The sequence below is a fragment of the Prionailurus viverrinus genome, unplaced genomic scaffold (genome assembly GCF_022837055.1).
Source record: "Prionailurus viverrinus isolate Anna unplaced genomic scaffold, UM_Priviv_1.0 scaffold_38, whole genome shotgun sequence".
Taxonomy (NCBI): Eukaryota; Metazoa; Chordata; class Mammalia; order Carnivora; family Felidae; genus Prionailurus; species Prionailurus viverrinus.
This window is the reverse complement of record NW_025927606.1, coordinates 4,546,002-4,566,565: the sequence shown is the minus strand read 5'-3', so window position 1 is coordinate 4,566,565 and position 20,564 is coordinate 4,546,002. Positions and strand designations below refer to the sequence as shown.

General features: G+C 44.2%; 1 long non-coding RNA gene across 1 annotated transcript in view; it reads right to left on the bottom strand.

Moving 5' to 3' along the window:
* Positions 1–340: 340 nt before the first annotated feature.
* Positions 341–20,564, bottom strand: part of LOC125158844 (uncharacterized) — a 30,148-nt gene continuing 9,924 nt past the window's right edge. Inside the window, exon 3 of the long non-coding RNA XR_007149542.1 lies at positions 341–390. This is a non-coding gene — a long non-coding RNA (uncharacterized LOC125158844). The remainder of the gene's footprint in view (positions 391–20,564) is intronic.

Here is a 20,564-nt window from a genome sequence, read left to right as displayed (position 1 = left end):
CACCTGGGATGAGCACCGGGTGATGTGTGGAAGTGTTGCTCTATATTGGACACCTGAAACTAATATTACACTGTGTCTTCACTCACTGGAATTTAAATTAAAAGATAACATAAGGTTAATGACACTTACCTACCAGGTTTTCTGTAGTGTTCAATCACTTCACTAGGTTGGAAAAATAACCATGAAATTTTTTAAAAAGCATGTATGATGTGTGGGACAGTTTGTGCCCTTACCTTGGTCTCTGGTTCCAGCAGGACTTGGAACATGGGTCCCAGCTCATTCTTCTAGAAGGTCGTGAGACGAGCATTTCATGGATCCATGTCGTAATTGAATGCAGCTCCCATGCTTCTGAATTTCTGTTAGGGTTCCTTCTTGGAAACAAGCCTGAATCTGGAACACACCATCGACTGCATCTATGAGGTGATGTCGTGGGACCCCGCAATCCACAAGTCCTTTAGTAAAATACGTCTTGTGCAAACACTGTCCAGGAAGGGGTGGAATGAAACACGGGAACAGCCCAGAAAATGCAAAGGCCTGTGCAGCTCAGCGACCAGCTTGACCAGGGAAGCCACCCGGCGCCCCCTCCTCAGCACTCAGTACAACAAGGCAGCTTCTCTCTGGCGACTCAGGAGATGCCAAGTTGCTGCTAAGCTCCCAAGGTCTCCCCTGGGGCGGGTGGCAGAACCTGCTGGAAATGCAGCTCTGCTCTCTGTACTGAGGCACCAGCAGAGGTCTGAGTCCTCTGAGAGCAATCGAAGCCCTTCCTGCTCTGAGGTGCCCTGGGTCAGAAAAGCAGATGGTGCGCCCTCTGCTGGCTATCACTGCCCAGCAGAGGAACCCGCCCCTCGGGGGTCTGTGGTGCTTGAGCTCTCTCTGCTGGCCACCATGGGAATTCCTTCAATGTGGAAGGCCCTGGTTGCTCAGCTGAGAGACCGAAGGTGCTCTGGGCAACTAAGCCTGTTCTCCTCGTTGGGAAGGTTTTAGTGACAGGGCCTGGGACACAAAATCTTTTCCTTCTCTTTCTTGTGAGTGAAGAATGAAACCGAATTTGTTAACGTAACGACATCATTTGTAATGTTTTAAGCAATATTCACAGAAAAATAGACCACCTATTTACACATGCTGAACAAGAGGTAATTTTATTTACCACCAAAATACTTAGGTTAGATAAAGAATGGACACCTTTGAGAGAGAGAGATACCGGCGTCCAGCTATGGAGTGAATGAGTCCTAGGGATACAAGGGACAGCCAATGGAATGGAGTCAATCCTGTAACAATATTGTTGCATGCTTTCACAGGATAGCTACACTTGTGGTTGAGTACAACATAATGTATAGACATATGAAAGGACTACAATGTATGCCTAAAACTAACACAACAAATGTGTGAACAATATTTCAATTAAAAATAGACATCCTTTACACTATCTTTAATTTCTTCTTCTTTGCCAATAAACTATCATTCCTGGGGTTGTTGGGTGGCTTAGTCAGTTAAGCGTCCAACTTTGACTCAAGTCATGATTTTGCAGTCCATGAGTTTGAGGCCCGCATCAGGCTCTATCCTGAGAGCTCAGAGCCTCGAGCCTGCCTCATATTCGGTGTCTCCCACTCTATCCCCCTCCCCAGTTTGGGTTCTCTCAAAAAAAGAAACATTAAAAATGAAAAATCATTCCTCATTTAGAATCTGCAAATTTGCATTTATACCAGATTCTCTAACATCACCTTCTTGAAGGTTATCTGAAAGCTTATCTGAGAAGTCACTAATAATATCTTTGATGACACATATGTGACAAGGTCAGAATACAACTTACAGGGAGCTACACATCTGTTGTGAATTTACAGTGTGTATCCTTGGCTAATATTTCCAATGAAATGTGCTTTAGGGATACGGATGGATGAAATAATGTCCATCCGTCATATAGGTCAATTTCCTATAGGACTATTATGCCTTCAATTACTAATTGCCATCTCTTTAGAACTAAAAGAAAGCTGGGTCAAGAAAATGCCTTTGAATTTCATGTAAGAGAAGACTAGGGTGTTTGAAAGGGTCCACCTACCTTCTGGATTCCTCAGATTGGTTGTGGAGAGGAGGATAGCAACCTATGATTTGGATGCACACCGCTAGTCCCAGAGAGAGGATGTGTACCTTATTGTCAAATATATATATATATATATATATATATATATATATATTTTTTTTTTTTTTTTTTTTTTTTTTTTACCAATATTACTAGTCCACCTCTGCCAGGTCCAGACTGCAGGACCTGGGGGCAACGCAATGCCTGATGCCTGGGTTCAGAACTTGAGGAAGGCCAGCTGGTGGGGGAGGGGGGAAATCCAACAGAGCCTGGGGCACTGAGGGAGATGGCCCTGGGACACCTCCCCACAGGGCAGGCTATGGAGTTTACCTGCCAAAGAGCGGCACACTCTCCCTCAAGACATCCCTCTCCATGACAGAACGTGAGGCTGAACCTCACAATTCCAGAAGAAATGAGGGCTACCCATCTTTTCAATTCCAATGGCCTCTGCAGAACTTGGACCCAGGGATGTTGGGAGTCTTGGGGCCATGGAACCCTGATGCCCATGATAGAAGCCCTTTCTGCCCCAGCACTCAGAGCCACTTCCTACATCCCCTCTCCCCTGGCCCATCTAACCGTGTCCACATACCCGGACCAGGTCTCTACTTTCCTTCTTGTACTTCCTCTTTGTCTCTGTTTCTCTCTAACCACATCTCTCTCTATTTCTTCCTTTCACTCTCTAGGGAGTGGTGTATTATACGGTGCCAAACTTTGTTCTTATACATGTGAATATCCAATTTTCCCAGCACCAGTTATTCAAAAGACTACTCTTCTCCACTGTGTATTATTGACTCCCTTGTCGAATACTAGGTGACTGTGATGCATGGGTTTAGTTTGGGCTCTCAATTTCTGTTCCATTGTCTTGTGTGTGTGCTTATGCCAGTGACATAATTGATTTCTTTGTGTTAGAATGACGCTTGAAATCAAGAAGTGTGATGCTTCCTGTTTTGTTCTTTCTTGCGTTGGCTACATGGGGTCTTTTTGTGGTTCCAAATAAATTTTAGGATATGATTTTCTAATTGCATAAAAATTGCATTGGAGTCTTGATAGAGATTGCACTGAATCTCTAGATGGTTTTGAGTAATATGGACATTGTATCTGTATTAATTCCTCTGAAAGTTGGACAAGGGATGGATTTTCACTGACTTGTGTGTTCTCCCCTTTCTTTCACCCAAATTGAATTTCTTCCATTCCTGCACACAGGTTTTACAATTTTCTGTAGAGAGATCTTTCATTTCCTTGGCTAAATGTATTCCTATAATTTTTATTGTTTTTGATGCTATTGTAAATGGGATTGTTTTCTTTACTCTTGTTAGATAATTGGGTTAGTGTATAGGAATGATACAGAATTTGATACGGTGACTTTCTAGTTTGGAACTTCACTGCATTTCTTGATTAGATATTAACAGGTTATTTTACATTAAACTTTTTATTTCAGTCCTTTACCTTGTTTAAAAACAAACATGTTATTTGGGAATAGCTGACACACTATGTTACATTAGTTTCAGATGAACAACATAGTGATTGGACAAATGTATACTTTCTGCTACGCTAATACAGGTGTACCTATCATCTGTCACTATGCATCACTACTCCAGAACCATTCTCTATGTTCCCTATGCTATATCTTCTAGCTGTGATTCATTCATTGCATAATCAGAAGCCTGCATCACCCAATCCCCTTCACATATCTAGGGCATCCTTGTCTTGTGCCTGATCTTAGAGGAAAATCTTTCACAATTTCACTACTGAGTATGATATTAGCTGTGGGCTTCACAAACACGGCCTTTCTTATGTTGAGATATGTTCTTTCTACACAGAATTTTAAAGAGATTTTTAGCACAAATGGATACCAAATTTTCTCAGAACGTTTTTCTGTGTCTGTTGACATCATCACATGAGTTTTCTTTTTCTTTTTTAACATGTATTTATTTAGTTTAGTTTAAAGATATTTATGTATTTCTTTAGTATTTATTTTTTCAAGTTTTTATTTAAATTCCAGTTGGTTAACATACAGTGTAATGTTAGCTTCAGGTATAGAATGTAGTCATCCATCACCTACATACAACACCTAGTGATCCTCACTACTAGTGTCCTCCTTAGCCCATCACCCATTTAACCCATCCCCCTACCCACCTCCCTTATAGTAACGCTCCGTTTGTTATTTATAATTAAGAATCTTCTTTCTGGTTGATTTTCTTTCATTCAATTATGTGAGGGGTCATATTGATTGATTTGCATTTCTGAAACATCCTTCCTTTGCAGGGAAAAAAATCCTTCATCACGGTCAATGACCCTTTTAATGTGCTGCTGAATTTGGTTTGCCTGTACATTATTGGGAATTATTCATCTATATTCATCACAGGGATACTGGCCTATAGATTTCTGTTCAGGTAATATCCTCCTCTGGCTTCCTACCAGGTTAATTCCAGTGTCATGAAATGAGTTTGGTGGTGCTCATTCCTTTTGAATCAGAGAGACAACTGCTGTTAGTTCTTCTACAAACATTTGGTCAAATTCACCAGTGAATCCACCTGGTCCTGGGCTTTTCTTCCCTGGGAGAACTTCGATTACTGATTCAATTTACTTGCATTGGTTATCTTCTTGTATTGATACAGTCTTCCTTTAATGGGTCTGTGCAAACCTTCTATTTCTTCCTGGTACAGTCTTGGTAGGTTGTGTGTTTCTAAGAACCTATCCATTTCTTCTAGGCAGGCGGTTTGCTGGCATCTAATTTGGCCATAGTCCCCTCTTTGTCTCCTTTATGTTCTTTGGTAGAAGGCATAATTTCTTCTCTTTATTTATAATTATTTTGAACTGCGTACTCTCTGTGTCTTAGCGTAGTCTATGTATAGTCTTGACAATTTTGTTTCACTCTTCTGAAAACCCCTGTTGGTCTTCTTCATATTTCTATTGACTTCATGGTCTCAGTTTCATTGGTTTGCATTCTCGTATGGATTACTTTCTCCCTTTTGAGAACATTGGACATAGATTGTTGTTTTTTTCTAGTTCTTTGAAGTTAAAGGTAGGTTGTTCATTTGAGTCCCAAATCTATCCTCCACGCATGCAAATCCAGTGGATCATCAGAGAACCTTCAATAGGTCTTTTCTGTCCTATTTCTCATTTTCAGAACTCTGAGAAATTAGGATCAGAAAATGTATTTGAAGACACAATAGATGAAAACTTCCCTAATGCGGGGAAGGAGACAGTCCAGAAGCAGGAGGCACAAATAACCCCCAATATATTCAACGGAAGCAGATCCACACCAAGTAATATAGTAATTAAAACCCAAAATATTCTGATAAAGAAAAATTTTCACAGCAGGAAAACAAAACACAGCATTTACCTACAAGGGAAGCCCCACAAGGTTATCACTGGATGTTTTTCAAAAGAAACTTTGAAACTGTAAGTGACCAGCATGGTATGGTAAAGGTGCTGAATGGAAAACATCTGCAACCAAAGAGAGTCTATCCAGCAAACTATCATTTAAATGGGAGGAGAGATCAAGAGGTTCCCAAATAAATACTCAGCGAGCTCAAAACCAACAAACCACCCCTGCAAGAAATGTTAAAGGGGACTATTTAAGTGGAAAAGAAACACCTAAAGTGACCATATTAAAGTGTGAAATGCAGAAGCAATAAAAATGTGTATATCTGTAAAACATCAGTCAAGGTATTCATGATATGAAAGGTTTTGAAATAGGAACACTACATAGCTACAACACGGGGAAGAGAGGAGTAAAGAACTGGTTCAAACTTAAGCAACTATCAACTTAATATAGACCTCTATATGCAGAAGTGGTTAGGTACAAACCTCATAATAACCACAGAACAAACACCACTAATACATATGCAGAGTATAAAGACAAGCAATTTCAACTGTGAAATTGTGATGAAACCCAGAAAACCAAAAAAGAGAAAGAGAAGAAAGGATCAGAAAAATTCAGAAACAACCAACATCAAGTAGTAATAGGACAAGTACATGTCTATCAATTACTTTGAATGATAACAAAATAAATGCTCAAATCAAAGGCACTGTGTGCCAGATAGGGCTAACTGGATGGCTCAATCGCTTGAAATTTTGACTCTTGATTTCAGTTCAGGCTATGATCCCAGGATTATGGGATTGAGCCCCAATTGAGCTCAGCACTGAGCATGGAACTTGGTGAGGATTCATTCTCATTCTTATGCTCTCTCTCCCTCTTTCTCTCTTTGTCTCTCTCTTCTCCCATTCTCCCCACCCCGCCCTACCATGCCTGTGCTCTCTCTCTTCATAATAAAAAGCATTGGGTGATAAAATGAATACAATATAGGACCCATCTATTTCCTACCTACAAAAGACTAGTTAAAGAACAAAAGTATCAAAAGAAAACTGAAGTAGCCATACCTATATCAAACAAAATAGATTTAAAAATAAAACGGTAACAAGAGACAAAGAAGACACTATACTAATAAAAGGTACCATCCAGCAAAAAGATGGAACAATTGTAACATATAAGCGTTCAACCTGAGAGCATCCAAATACACAAAACAGTCCAAAACTAAATAATTGATAGTCATACCATCATAGTGGGGCACTTCAACACCCCAATGACATCAATGGAGAGATCATTCCATCAGAAAATCAACAAGGGAGTAGTGATTTTGAATGATAGAGTAGACCAGATGGACTTAACCAATATATTTTAGACATTCCATCCTAAAACAGCATAATACACATTCTTTTCAAGTGCACATGGAACATTCCCACACTCGATAAAATATTAGGTCATAAAACAAGCCAAAACAAAATCAAACTGATCGATGTCATACCATGTGTCTTTTCAGACCATAATGCTATGAAAGTAGAAGACTACAACAAGAAAAAAAAAATCTGGAAAAGGCACAAAACATGGAAGTTAAATAACATGCTACTAAACAATCAATGGCTCAACCGAGCAATCAAAGACAAAATCCAAAATGACATGGAAACAAAAGAAAATGAAAACACAGCAATCCAAACTTCTGTAAAGCAGGAAAACTGGTTCTAAGAGGGAAGTTTATAGCAATACAGGTCTGCCTCAAGAAAAAGAAAACCCTGAAGTAAACTCCATGACCTTATAACTATAAAAGCCAGATACAGGACAACAAACAAAACCCCCAAAGAGCAAAATGTTGAAAATAATTAAAGTCAGAGGAGAAATAAATGACATAAAGATTAAAACTATGCACCCCAAGGACCAAAAATGGATGAGGCAGTAATTGAAATCCTACCACACCGAGAGAGGGCAGGGTGATGGCATGAAACACTCCACAACCAAGCTGGAAAGGGGCGAGGTGAAAACAACCTGCAGTGCAGGAATACAAGGGTGATAAAATGAATGCAATCCCTCCATGATGGAGGGCAGTGTCCACGCATGAACATCCACCCACTCCAAGTGGCAGTGCAAACATGACCTACTTCTTGCTGTAGCCCTAACCCTAACCCTAACCAAAATCCCAACACCTAAACCTAACAACTAACCCTAACCATAGTCCGAATACTAAACCCAGGCCCTATCCCTACGTGTAAACCCAACCCTAACCCAACCAAACCGTAAAAGTAAACATATCCCGTACTAACCCTAACCCTCATACCCTAATCCTAAAACTCTAATCCTAAAACCCTAATCCTAATGCTCTAACTCTACCTGCTAACACTAAACTTATAACCCCAAACACTAACACTAACCCTAAACATAAAATTTTAACACTAACCCAAACGCTAACCCCTAATCCAATCCCCTAACCCATAACCTGAACCAAAGTCCTAGACCTAGATCACACCTTATCCCTAAACCTAACGCAAACCCTAACACTAACGCTAACACCTAACCTTAACCCTACCATCTAACCATAACCCTAACTCTCACCCCAAACCATAACCCTAAACCTAAGCCTAATCCAAGTCCAAAGCTAACACCTAAACCTAACTCTAACTCAAAACCCTAACCCCTAACCATAATCCTAAACACTAACCTTAACCCTAAACCCAACCCTAATACATAAACCTAATTCTAGCCCCTAACACTAACACTTACCACCAACCCTAACCATAACCCTGACCCCTAACACCAAACCCAATCCCAAACCCTAAGCCAACATACACGACACACAGGAATGGTGTCACCTTGGCACTGGTGAAGTCCCTGGACAGAACATTAACCCTAGTTAAGGATCTCTCTGGATAGGGACCCAATTCCTATCTCTGAGAACACCACAAACAAATGGCCCAAAGCGGTGCAGACTTACTTGGCATGGAACATCAAACATCATCATGACATTTCCAATGCCCGCATGATGCTGCACAAGGGGGTTGATGAGGCCCAACTGAAGATGGTACACACAGCTGGCCCTGGCACACAAAGACTAAGCCTGAACAGCCCACTCCAATGAGGCCTACACTCAATCCTTTGGGAATACCACTACCCTGCAAGAGTTTCAGCGCTTGGAGCTCCCTGGGACCTAACCCTAACCTTAACTGTGACACTCACATACCATTCAAACTAAACCTCACCCCAACTCAAACCTAACCCTACACATGACCCGCACCCGCGCATGGGTCCTCATTCAGCCTTCCAGGGTGATCATGGCAATGGTGTTGCTTCGGCCCTGGCAACGTCCCTGGACCAAAACTTAACCTTGGCTAAAGCTTTCTCTTAATGGGGACCCAATTCCTAAGTCTGAGGACATGACGGACATGGGCCCCTGAAGTGGAGAAGGATTACTCAGCATGGAACCTGGAATATCACAGTGTCATTTCCAAAGACCAGAAGGAGCTCCACAGGGGACTTCTTGAGGTCTAACCAAGGAGTGACCCTGGACCCAAAACTCAGCCTGACTGGGACCCTCCTTAGACCCCTCTATTCAGCCCTGTGGGGGGACAACTGCCCTACTGGGGGTATAGTGCCACGAGCCTCCTGTGCCCAAGCCCTAATCTTAACAGTCACCCACAGTATATACATGAACCTAAACCTCACCTCATCTTTAACACTCACCCTAAACGTGACTCGCAGCATGCATGTGCCCACACATCATCGATAGAGGGAGATCACAGGACTGGTGTCACTTCAGCCCTGGAGATTTCCCTGGCACAAAACCCAAACGGAGCTAAGGCTATCTCCACATGGGGACCGAATACCACAGTATGACAAGAGCACACACACTGGGTTGAGAAGCGGTGCAAGATAATTCTGTGTGAAACGTGGAACATCACCATGTCATTTCCAAAGCATGGCATCTGATGCACAGGAGGAATCTTGAGGCCTACATCCTGAGTACAGATATATGTGTCTGGCCTTGGAACACAAAGACTAATGCTGATCAGGACCCTTCCGCACACCAGTCAGCCCTTCGGGGAGACAACTGCACTACTGTACATTAAGGGCTTGGAAATGCTTGGGAATTAATCTTACCCCTAAACAGAAATGTAAACTTAACCCTAAACCTAAACCTAATACGAACCCTCACACTAACTCTACACCAGACAGACAACCGCCCAAGTGCCCACATTTTAGCCCTCCATGGAACTCATGTGAATGGTGTCACTTTGGCCCTGGTGATGTACCTGGACTGAACACAAACCCTAACTGAGGCTCTCTCCACATAGGGAGCTAATACCAAAGTCTGACAACAATACGCGCCTGGGGTCCAGAAGCAGTGCAGGATGACTTGGCATATAACCAGGAACCTCAGCATATCCTTTGACACAACCAGCAATATGTGCCGAGAGGATTCCTGAGGCCTATCTGACCAGGGGCCCATAGAGTTATGTGGCCTTGAAAGGCAAAGACTAGTCCTGACTAAGACCCTCCCGTCTGCAATCAAATCACCATTCGGGGAGACAACTACCATACTGTGGGTTCAGCATCTGGAGCCGCATAGGAATTAACCCAAACACTAACCCTACAGAACCCTAACCAGAACCCTAAACCAAACATAACCCTATATCGAACACTAACCCTACATTTGCTACCCCCCCCCCACCCCGTGACATGGGCCCAGAAATCAGCCCTCAAGGGAGATCACAAGACTGGAGTCGCTTCGGCCCTGGAAACATCCTTGGACCGAATCCTAACCCCAGCTAAGGCTCTCTGCCCATGGGGACCCAATACCAAAGTCTGACAACACCACACACCTGGGGTCCACAAGCAGTGCAGAATAACTCGGCATGGAACCTGAAAACTCAACATGTCCTTTACCAGGCCCGGCTGCAGCTGCCAGAGAGAATTCCTGAGGCCTCGCCAACCAGGGACCCATAGAGTTGTGTGTCCATGGAAGCCAGAGAATGATCCTGACTGGCACCCTCCCTTGTGCCCTCAACTCAGTCATTCAGGCACACAACTGCACTGCTGTGGGACAGGCACCTGGAGACTCCTGGGACCTAACCCTAACCATACCCCTAACCAGAACACTCCACTAAAACCTAAGCTGGCCTCAAACCCTAACCCTACACTTTAGCTGCAACTTCGCATGGGCCCTCACTTCAGTCCTCAAGGGAGATCATGAGACTGGACTTGCTTCAGCCCTGGCGACGTCCCTGGACTGAACCCTAACCTTAGGTAAGGCTCTCTCCCCATGGGGACCCAAAACCAAAGACTGACAACACCACATGCCTGCAGTCCAGAAGTGGTGCAGTGTCACTCGGAATGGAACCTGGAAACTCACCAAATCATTTCCAGGCCAGGCTGTAGTTGCCCGAGAAAATTCTATAGGCCACACCAACCAGGGGACCATAGAGTAATGTGGCCTTGGAAGCCAAAGACAGACCCTGACCAGCTTCCTAACTTGTGCCCACAACTCAGCCTTCGGGGAGACCACTGCACTGCTGTAGATTCAGCGCCTGGAGCCTCCTGAGACCTAACCCTAACCCTAACCCTACCCCGAAACGGAACCCTCCACCGAAACCTAAGCCGGCCTCGAACCATAACCCTACAATTGAGCCGCACCACCCCATGGGCCCTCAATTCAGCCCTCGAGGGAGATCATAAGACTGGACTCGCATTGGCCGTGGAGACATCCCTGGATTGAACACTAACGCTAGCTAAGGCTCTCTCACCATGGGGAACCAATACCAAACTCTGTCAACACCAAGCGCCTGGGGTCCAGAAGAGGTGCAGGCTCACTCGGCATGGAACCTGGAGCTCAACATGACGTTTCACAGCCCTGGCTGAAGTTGCCCAAGAGGATTCCTAAGGCATCCCCGACCAAGGGCCCATAGAGTTGTGTCGCCTTGGAAGCCAAAGACTCACCCTGAGCGGCATCCTCCCTTGTGCCCTCAACTCAGCCCTTTTGGGGAGACCACTGCCCTGCTGTGGGTTCGGCGCCTGGAGCCTCCTGGGACCTAACCCTAACCCTAACCCTACCCCGAACCAGGACCCTCCACCGAAACCTAAGCCTGCCTCTAACCCTAACCCTCCACTTCAGACGGAATATCACATGGGCCCTAATTTCAGCCCTCGAGGGAGATCAAAAGACTGGAGTCGCTTCGGCCCTGGTGACATCCCTGGACCGAATCCTAACCCTAGCTAAGGCTGTTCCCATGGGGTCCCAATACCAAAGTCTGACACCATCACGCGCCTGGGGTCCAGATGCAGTGCTGTGTCACTCGGCATGGAACCTGGAAGCTCACCATGTCATGTCCCAGGACCGGCTGCAGCTGCCCGAGAGGATACCTGAGGCCTCACCGACCAGGGGCCCATCGACTTGTGTGGCCTTGGCAGCCAAAGACTGATCCTGACCCACACCCTCCCTTCTGCTCTCAACTCAGCATTTGGGGGAGAGCACTGCACGGCAGTGGGTTCAGCGTCTGGAACCTCCTGGGACCAAACCTATCCCAAACCCAACCCTAACCAGAACCCTCCCCGAAACCTAAGCTGGCCTCGAACCCTAGCCCAACACTTATGCTGCACTGTCGCATGGGCCCTCACTTCAGCCCTCATGGGGGATCTCGAGACTGGAGTCGCTTCGGCCCTGGCGACATCCCTGGACCGAACCCTAACCCTAGCTAAGGCTCCCTCCCCATCGGGACCCAATATCCAATTGTGACAACACCATGCGCCTGGGGTACAGAATAGGTGCAGGGTCACTCGCTATGTAACCTGGAAGCTCACCATGTTGATTCCCAGGTCCAGCTGCAGCTTCCTGAGAGGATTCCTGACGCCTTCCAGACCAGGGGCCCAAGAGTTGTGTGGCCTTGGAAGTCAAAGACTGATCCTGACCGTCACCCTCTCTTGTGCCCTCAATTCAGCCTTTCGGGGTGACCACTGCACTGCTGTGTGTTTAGCGCCTGGAGCCTTCTGGGACCTAAAACTAATTCTACCTCTAACCGGAACCCTGCACTGAAACCTAAGCCGGCCTCAAAACCTAACCCTACACTTGAGCCGGACTATCACATGGACCCTAAGTTCAGCCCTTGAGGGAGATCACGAGACTGGAGTCGCTTCAGCCCTGGTGATGACCCTGGATCGCACCCTAACCCAAGCTAAGTCTCTCTCCCCATGGGCCCCAAAACCAAAGTCTGACAACACCATGCGCCTGGGGTACAGAATCAGTGCAGGGTCACTCGGCATGGAACATGGAAGCTCACCGTGTCATTACCCAGGCCCGACTGCAGCTGACCTAGAGATTTCCTGAGGCCTCCCCGACCTGGGGCCAATTGACCTGTGTGGCCTTGGAAGCCAAAGACTGATCCTGTTGGTACCCTCACATGTGCCTTCAACTCATACCTTCGGGGAGACCACTGCACTGCTTTGGGTTTAATGTCTGGAGCGTCCTGGGACCCAACCCTAACCCTAAACCTCACTTCATACCCATAACCGGATCCCCTCCACCAAAACCCAAGCCGGCCTCGAACCCTAACCCTCCATTTCAGACGGAATATCACATGGGCCCTAATTTCAGCCCTCGAGGGAGATCAAGAGACTGGAGTTGCTTTGGCCCTGGCGACGTCCCTGGACCGAACCCTAACCCTAGCTAAGGCTGTTCCCATGGGGTCCCAATACCAAAGACTAACAACATCACGCACCTGGGGTCTAGATGCAGTGCTGTGTCACTCGGCATGGAACCTGGAAGCTCACCATGTCGTTTTCCAGGACAGGCTGCAGCTGCCCGAGAATATACCTGAGGCCTCACCGACCAGGGACCCATCGACTTGTGTGGCCTTGGCAGCCAAAGACTGATCCTGACCCGCACCCTCCCTTCTGCTCTCAACTCAGCATGTGGGGGAGAGCACTGCACGGCAGTGGGTTCAGCGTCTGGAACCTCCTGGGACCAAACCTATCCCAAACCCAACCCTAACCAGAACCCTCCCCTGAAACCTAAGCTGGCCTCAAACCCTAACCCAACACTTGTGCTGCACCGTCGCATGGGCCCTCACTTCAGCCCTCGTGGGGGATCTCGAGACTGGAGTGGCTTCAGCCCTGGCGACATCCCTGGACCGAACCCTAACCCTAGCTAAGGCTCCCTCCCCATCAGGACCCAATATCAAATTCTGACAACACCACGCACCTGGGGTCCAGAAGCAGTGCAGTCTCACTCGGCCTGGAGCCTGGAATCATACCTTGTCATTACCCTGGCCCAGCTACAGCTGTCCAAGAGGATTCCTGAGGTATACCCGAACGAGGGCTGTTAGTGTTGTTTCGCCTTGGAAACTATAGACTTATCCTGACCGGCACCATCCCTTGTGCCCTCAACCTTGCCCCTCGGTCAGTCAACTGCACTGCTATGGTTTCAGCGCCTGTTGCCTCCTGGGACCTAACCATAACACTAACCTTCCCCCAAACAAGAACCCTCCAACAAAAACTAACCCTATCTCAACGCCTAACCCTACACTTGAGCTGCACCATCGCATGGGCCCTCACTTCAGACTTTAAGGGATATATCAAGACTGGAGTCGCTTTGGCCCTGGCGACATCCCTGCACCGACACCTAACCCTAGCTAAGGCTCTCTCCCCATGGGTACCCAATACCAAAGTCTGACAGTACCAAGCGCCTGTGGTCCATAATTGGTGCAGGGTCACTCGGCATGGAACCTGGAAATTCACCATGTCATTTGCCAGGCCTGGTTGCAGCATTCCTAAAGCCTACCCAACCTGTGGCCCATAGAATTGTGTGGCCTTTGAATCCAAATTCTTATACTGACCGGCACCCTCCTTTGTGCCCTCCACTCATCCCTTCGGTGATACAACTGTACTGCTTTGGCTTCAGTGCTTGGAGGCTCCTGGGGCCTTAACCTAACCATAAATCTAACCACAAAGGTCAATGGAAGCCTAACCCTTTCTCAAACATAATCCTACACTTGACCCACACCGTCGCTTGGGCCCTCACTTCAAATCTTGACTGGTATCACGAGTCTGGATTCGCTTTCCCTCTGGCGACATCTGTGGACTGAACTTCAAACATAGCTAAGACTCTTTCCCCATGGGGATCCAATACCAGAATCTGACAACACCTGGGCTCAGAAGAGATGAAGGATCACTTGGACTGGATCCTGGTACATTAGCATGTCATTTCCAAGGCCGGGCTGCAGCTGCCCGAGAGGTTTCCTGATGCCTACCCGACTAGTGGCCCAAACAGTTGACTGTTCTTGGAAACCAAAGACTACTATTGACCAGCACCCTTCATTTTGCCTTCAACTCAGGACTTTGGGGAGGCAATTGCACTGCTGTGGTATTAGCCCCTTGAGCCTCCTGGGAAACAAACCTAACCCTAACTCTAAGCTTATTCCTCAACCGAACCCCACCATATAAACGAAGGTCAGGAGACTCGAGTTGCTTCAGCCTTGGCGAAGTGCCTGGATCGAACCCTAACCAATGTTAAGGCTCTCTCCCAATCGGGACCCAATTCCAATGTCTGACAACAGCACATACATGGGTTCGAGTATCAGTACAAAAATATTAGGCATGGAATGTGGAACATCACCATGTCGTTTCCAAAGTGCACCTGCAGCTGCATGAGAGGATACCTGAGGTCTCCCTGAAGGGCTGACCATATTTTGTCTGGTCTTGGAACCCAAGCCTAATCCTAACTGGCACACTCCCTGTGTACTCCACTCAGCCCTTCGGGCAGACAATTGCTCTCCTGGGGGGTCAGTGCCTGGAGCCTCCTCGGACATAACCCTAACCCTAACCTCAACCCTTACCGTAACCCTCAACCTACACCTAACCCTATCTGTCACAGTAACTCTACAGCAGACCCGCATCCGCACATGTGCCCTCACTTCAGCCCTCCATGTATTTCAGGACACTGGTGTCACTTCAGCCCTGGTGATGTCGCTGGATGAAATCTAACCCTAGCTATGGCTGTCTCCCAATGGGGACCCAATTTCAAAGTCTGACAACAGAACGCACACAGGTTCATAAATTCGTGCAGAAATACTCAGCATGGAATCTGAAACATCACCATGCCATTTCCAAAGCACGACTGCATCTACAAGAGAGTATTTCTGAGGCCTACTCAAAAGGCGTCCCTTAGAGTTGGCTGGTCTTGGTACCCAGAGACTAATCCTGACTGGACCCTCCATTGTGTACTCCACTCAGCCCTTCATGGAAGCAAGTGCACTGTTGGGGTTTCAGTGCCTGCAGCCTCCTGGGACCTAACCCCAATCCTAGCCTTTACCCTAACCATAACCATCAACCTACCCCTAACCCTATCTTATTAAAAAGAACATCAGAATCATAGCGTCCGAGATGATAAAGAGAGAGAAAAGGGGTAGAAGTGTTAATTTAGCAAATCATAGCAGATGATTTTTCTTACCTGGGAAAAGGCACAGACATTAAAATCCAGGAAGCACAGAAGACTCTCATTAGATTCAACAAAAACCCACCAGTAAAAGGAATATTATATTCAAAGTCAGAAAATACTCAGGCAAGGAAAGAATCATGAAAGCAGCAAGGGAAAAAAGTCCTTAACAAACAATGGAAGACAGATCAGGTTTGCAGCACACCTATCCACAGAGATTTGGCAGGGCAGAAAAGAGTGGCAAGGTATACTCAATATGCTGAATCAGAAAACTATTCAGCTAAGAATTCCTTATCCAGAAAGTCTGTCATTCAAAATAGGACAGATTAAAAGTTTCACAGACAAACAAAACTTAAAGGAGTTCGTGACCACTAAACAAGACCTCAAGGAATTTTCAGGGGGACTCTCTGAGGAAGAAAAGATGTAAAAAGGTAAACACACACACACACACACACACACACACACACACACACACACACAAACACCAAAAGTACCAAAGAGTGGATAGCACAAAAAACACCACCACAAAATCTAACTCTACAAGACACATAATGACAATAATCTCATATCTTTGAGTACTCACTCTAAACGTCAATGGAATAAATGCTCCAATCAAAAGACATAGGGTAACAGAGTGGGGAAAAAAAGAAGATCCATCTATATGCTGTTTACAAGATACCCACATGAGACCTAAAGACACCTTCAGATTGAAAGTAAGGGGACGGAGAACCATCTATCATGCTAATGGTCGCCAAAGAAAGCCAGAGTAACCGTACTCATATGAGACAATGTAGACTTTTAAAAAAAGACTGTAACAAGAGATGAAGAAGGATGTTGCATCATAATTGAGGGGGCCTATCCACCAACAAGCTTAACAATTGTAAACATTTATGCTCCCAATGTGAGAGCACCCAAAAATATAAATCAATTAATCACAAATATAAAGAAGATCATTGATAATAAAACCATAATAGTATGGGACTTCAACACCCCATTATGACAACAGAAAGATCATTTAAACAGAAAATCAACAAACAAACAATGGATTTGAGTGAGACACTGGACCAGATGGACTTAACAGATATATTCAGAACATTTCATCCTAAAGCAGCAGAATATACATTCTTCTCCAGGGCACATGGAACGTCTGCAGAATAGATATCATACTGGAAACAAATCATCCCTCAAGAAGTACAAAAAGTTTGAGATCATTCCATGATCTCCATATTATCAGACCACAATGCTATGAAACTCAAAATCAACCATAAGAAAAAATTTGGAAAGAAGACAAATACTTGGAGACTAAAGAACATACTACTAAAGAATGAATGGTGGAATGCAAGCTGGTGCAGCCACTCTGTAAAACAGTATGGAGGTTCCTCAAAAAAGTAAAAACAGAACTACTCTACGACCCAACAATTGCACTGCTAGGCATTTATCCAAGGGATACAGGTGTGCTGATTCGAAGGGACACATGCACCACCCCCATGATCATAGCAGCACTATCAATAATAGCCAAAGTATGGAAAAAGCCTAAATGTCCATCAATGGATAAATGGATAAAGAAGAAGTGTACATATATACAAAGGTGTGTTACCTGGCAATCACAAAGACTGAAATCTTGCCATTTGCAACTATGTGGATTGAATTGTAGTATATTATGTTAAGTGAAATTAGTCAGAGAAAGACAAAAATCATATGACTTCACTCACATGAGGACTTTAAGAGACAAAACATATGAACATAAGGGAAGGGAAACAAAAATAAAATAAAAACAGTGAGGGGTCAAAATAGAATTGACTCATAACTATGTAGAACAGACAGCGTGTTACTGGATGGGATGTGGGAGGGGGTTGGGCTCAATGGGTAAGGGGAATTAAGGAATCTACTCATGAAATCATTGTTGCACTATATGCTAACTAATTTGGATGTAAACGTTAAAAAATAAAAGATAAAATTCAAAGAACAGGGAATGAATGGGTGAACCAAAAAGTTAAAGAGAAAATTAAAAAGTACATGGAAGCCAACGAAACGGATAACACTACACACCAAAACCTCTGGGATTCAGCAAAGGTAGTCATAAGAGGAAGTTTATAGCAATCCAGGCCTTCCAAAAGAGGTAAGAAGGTCTCAGATACACAACCTAACCTTATACCTTGAAGAGCTGGAAAAAGAACAACAAATAAAACCAAAACCAGCAGAAGGCAAGAAATGATAAAGATTACAGCAAAAATCAATGCTATTGAAACTGAAAACTAAAACAAAAACACACACAGGAAAAACAACAACAACAACATATAACCCCACAAAAAACAAACAAACGGTAGAACAGATCAATGAAATCAGAAGCTGTTTCTTTGAAATAATTACTAACAGTGATAAACCACTAGCCATTTGGATCAAAAGAAAAAGGAAAGGACCCAAATAAATAAAATCAAGAATGAAAGAGGAGAGATCACAACCAACACAGCAGAAATACAAACAATTATAAGAGAATATTATCAGGAAATATATGCCAATAAAATCAGCAATCTGGAAGAAACGGACAAATTTCTAGAAATATATTAACTACCAAAACTGAAACAGGAAGAAATAGAAAATTGAACAGACCCATAACCAGCAAAGACATTGAATTACTAATAAAACATATCCCAAAAAACAAGATCCCAGGTCCAGATGGCTTTCCAGGAAAATTCTACCAAACATTTAAGGAAGAGTTAATACCTATGCTCTTGAAGCTGTCCCAAAAAAAGAAATGGAAGGAAAACTTCCAAACATTTTCTCTGAACCCAGCATTACCTTGATTCCAAAACCAGAAAAAGACCCACTAGAAAGGAGAAGTATACACAAATTTTCATGATGAACATGGACGCAAACATCTTCCACAAGATATGAACCAACCAGATCCAACAATACATTTAAACGTTACTCACCATGACCAAGTGGGATTTATACCTGGAATGCAAAGCTGGTTCAATATCCACAAAACAATCAATGTGACTTATCACATTGATAAAAGAAAGGACAAGAACCACATGATCCTCTCAATAGATGCAGAGAAAGCATTTGAAAAAATACAGCATCCTTTCTTGATAAATACCCTCAAGAAAGTAGGGATAGAAGGATCATACCTCGAGATCATAAAAGGCAAATGTGAAAGATCCGACACTAAGATCATCCTCAATGGAGCAAAACTGAGAGCTTTTCTCCTAAGGTCAGGAAAAAGACAAGGATGTCCACTCTCACCACTGGTATTCAACATAATATGGGAAGTCTTAGCCTCAGCAATCAGACAACACAAAAAAATAAAAGGCATCCAAATCCTCCAGGAGGAGCTCAATCTTTCACTCTTGGTAGATGGCATGAAATTCTATGTGGAAATCTTAAAATAGTGCACCAAAAACTGCTAGTAATAACATGAATTCAGCAAAGTGGCAGGATATAAAATCAACGCACAGAAATAAGTTGCATTCCCATGCACCAACAATGAAGCAACAGAAAGAGAAATCAGGGAATCGATCCCATTTACAATTGCACCAAAAACCATAAAATACCTAGGAATAAGTCTAACCAAAGAGGTGAAAAAGCTATACACTGAAAACTATAGAAAGCTTATGAAAGAAATTGCAGATGACAAACACACAGAAAAGAAAAATATTGCATGCTCCTGGATAGGAAGAACAAATATTGTTAAAATGTCAATAGTATCCAGAGCAATGTATATATTCAACACAATACCTATCAAAATAACACCAGCATTCTTCACAGACCTACAACAAAGAATTCTACAATTTGTATGGAACCAGAAAAGATCCTGAATAGCCAAAGCAATCTTGAAAACCAAAGTAGGAGGCATCAGAATCCTGGACTTAAAGCTGTATTACAAAGCTGTAATCACCAAGACAGTATGGTACTGGCACAAGAACAGACACTCAGATCACTGGAAGAGAATACAAACACAGAAATGTACCCAGAGACGTATGGCCAACTAATCTCTGACAAGGAAGGAAAGAATATCCAATGGAATAAAGACAGTCTCCTCAGCAAGAATGCTGAGAAAACTGGACAGCGACATGCAGAAGAATGAGTCTGGACCACTTTCTCACACTCAAAATGGATGAAAGACACTCAAAATGGATGAAACACCTAAATGTAACATAGGAAGCCATCAAAACCCTCGAGGAGAAAGCTGGCAGAAACCTCTTTGATGTTTGCTTCCACAACTTCTTAGTCAACAAGTCTCTGGAGGCAAGGGAAACAAAAGCAAAAATGAACTATTAGGACCTCATTAAAAGAAAATGATTCTGAACAGAGAAGGAAACAATCAGCATAACTAAAAGGCAACCAACGGAAAGGGAGAAAATATTTGCAAACGACATATGACATAAAGGATTAGTATTCAAAATCTATAAAGACCATATCGAACTCAACACCCAAAAAACAAGTAATCCAGTGAAGAAATGAGCAAAGACATGAGAAAACACTTCTCCAAGGATGACTTCCAGATGGCCAAATGAGACATGAAAAAATGCTCAACATCAATCATCATCAGGGAAATACAAATCAAAACCACAATGAGATAACACCTCACCCCTGTGAGAATGGCTAACATTAACAACTCAGGCAACAACAGATGTTGGCGGGGAAGCGGTGAAAGAGGAACTCTTGCGCTGCTGGCAGGAATTCAAAATGGTGAAGCCACTCTGGAAAACAGTAGGTATGTTTCTCAC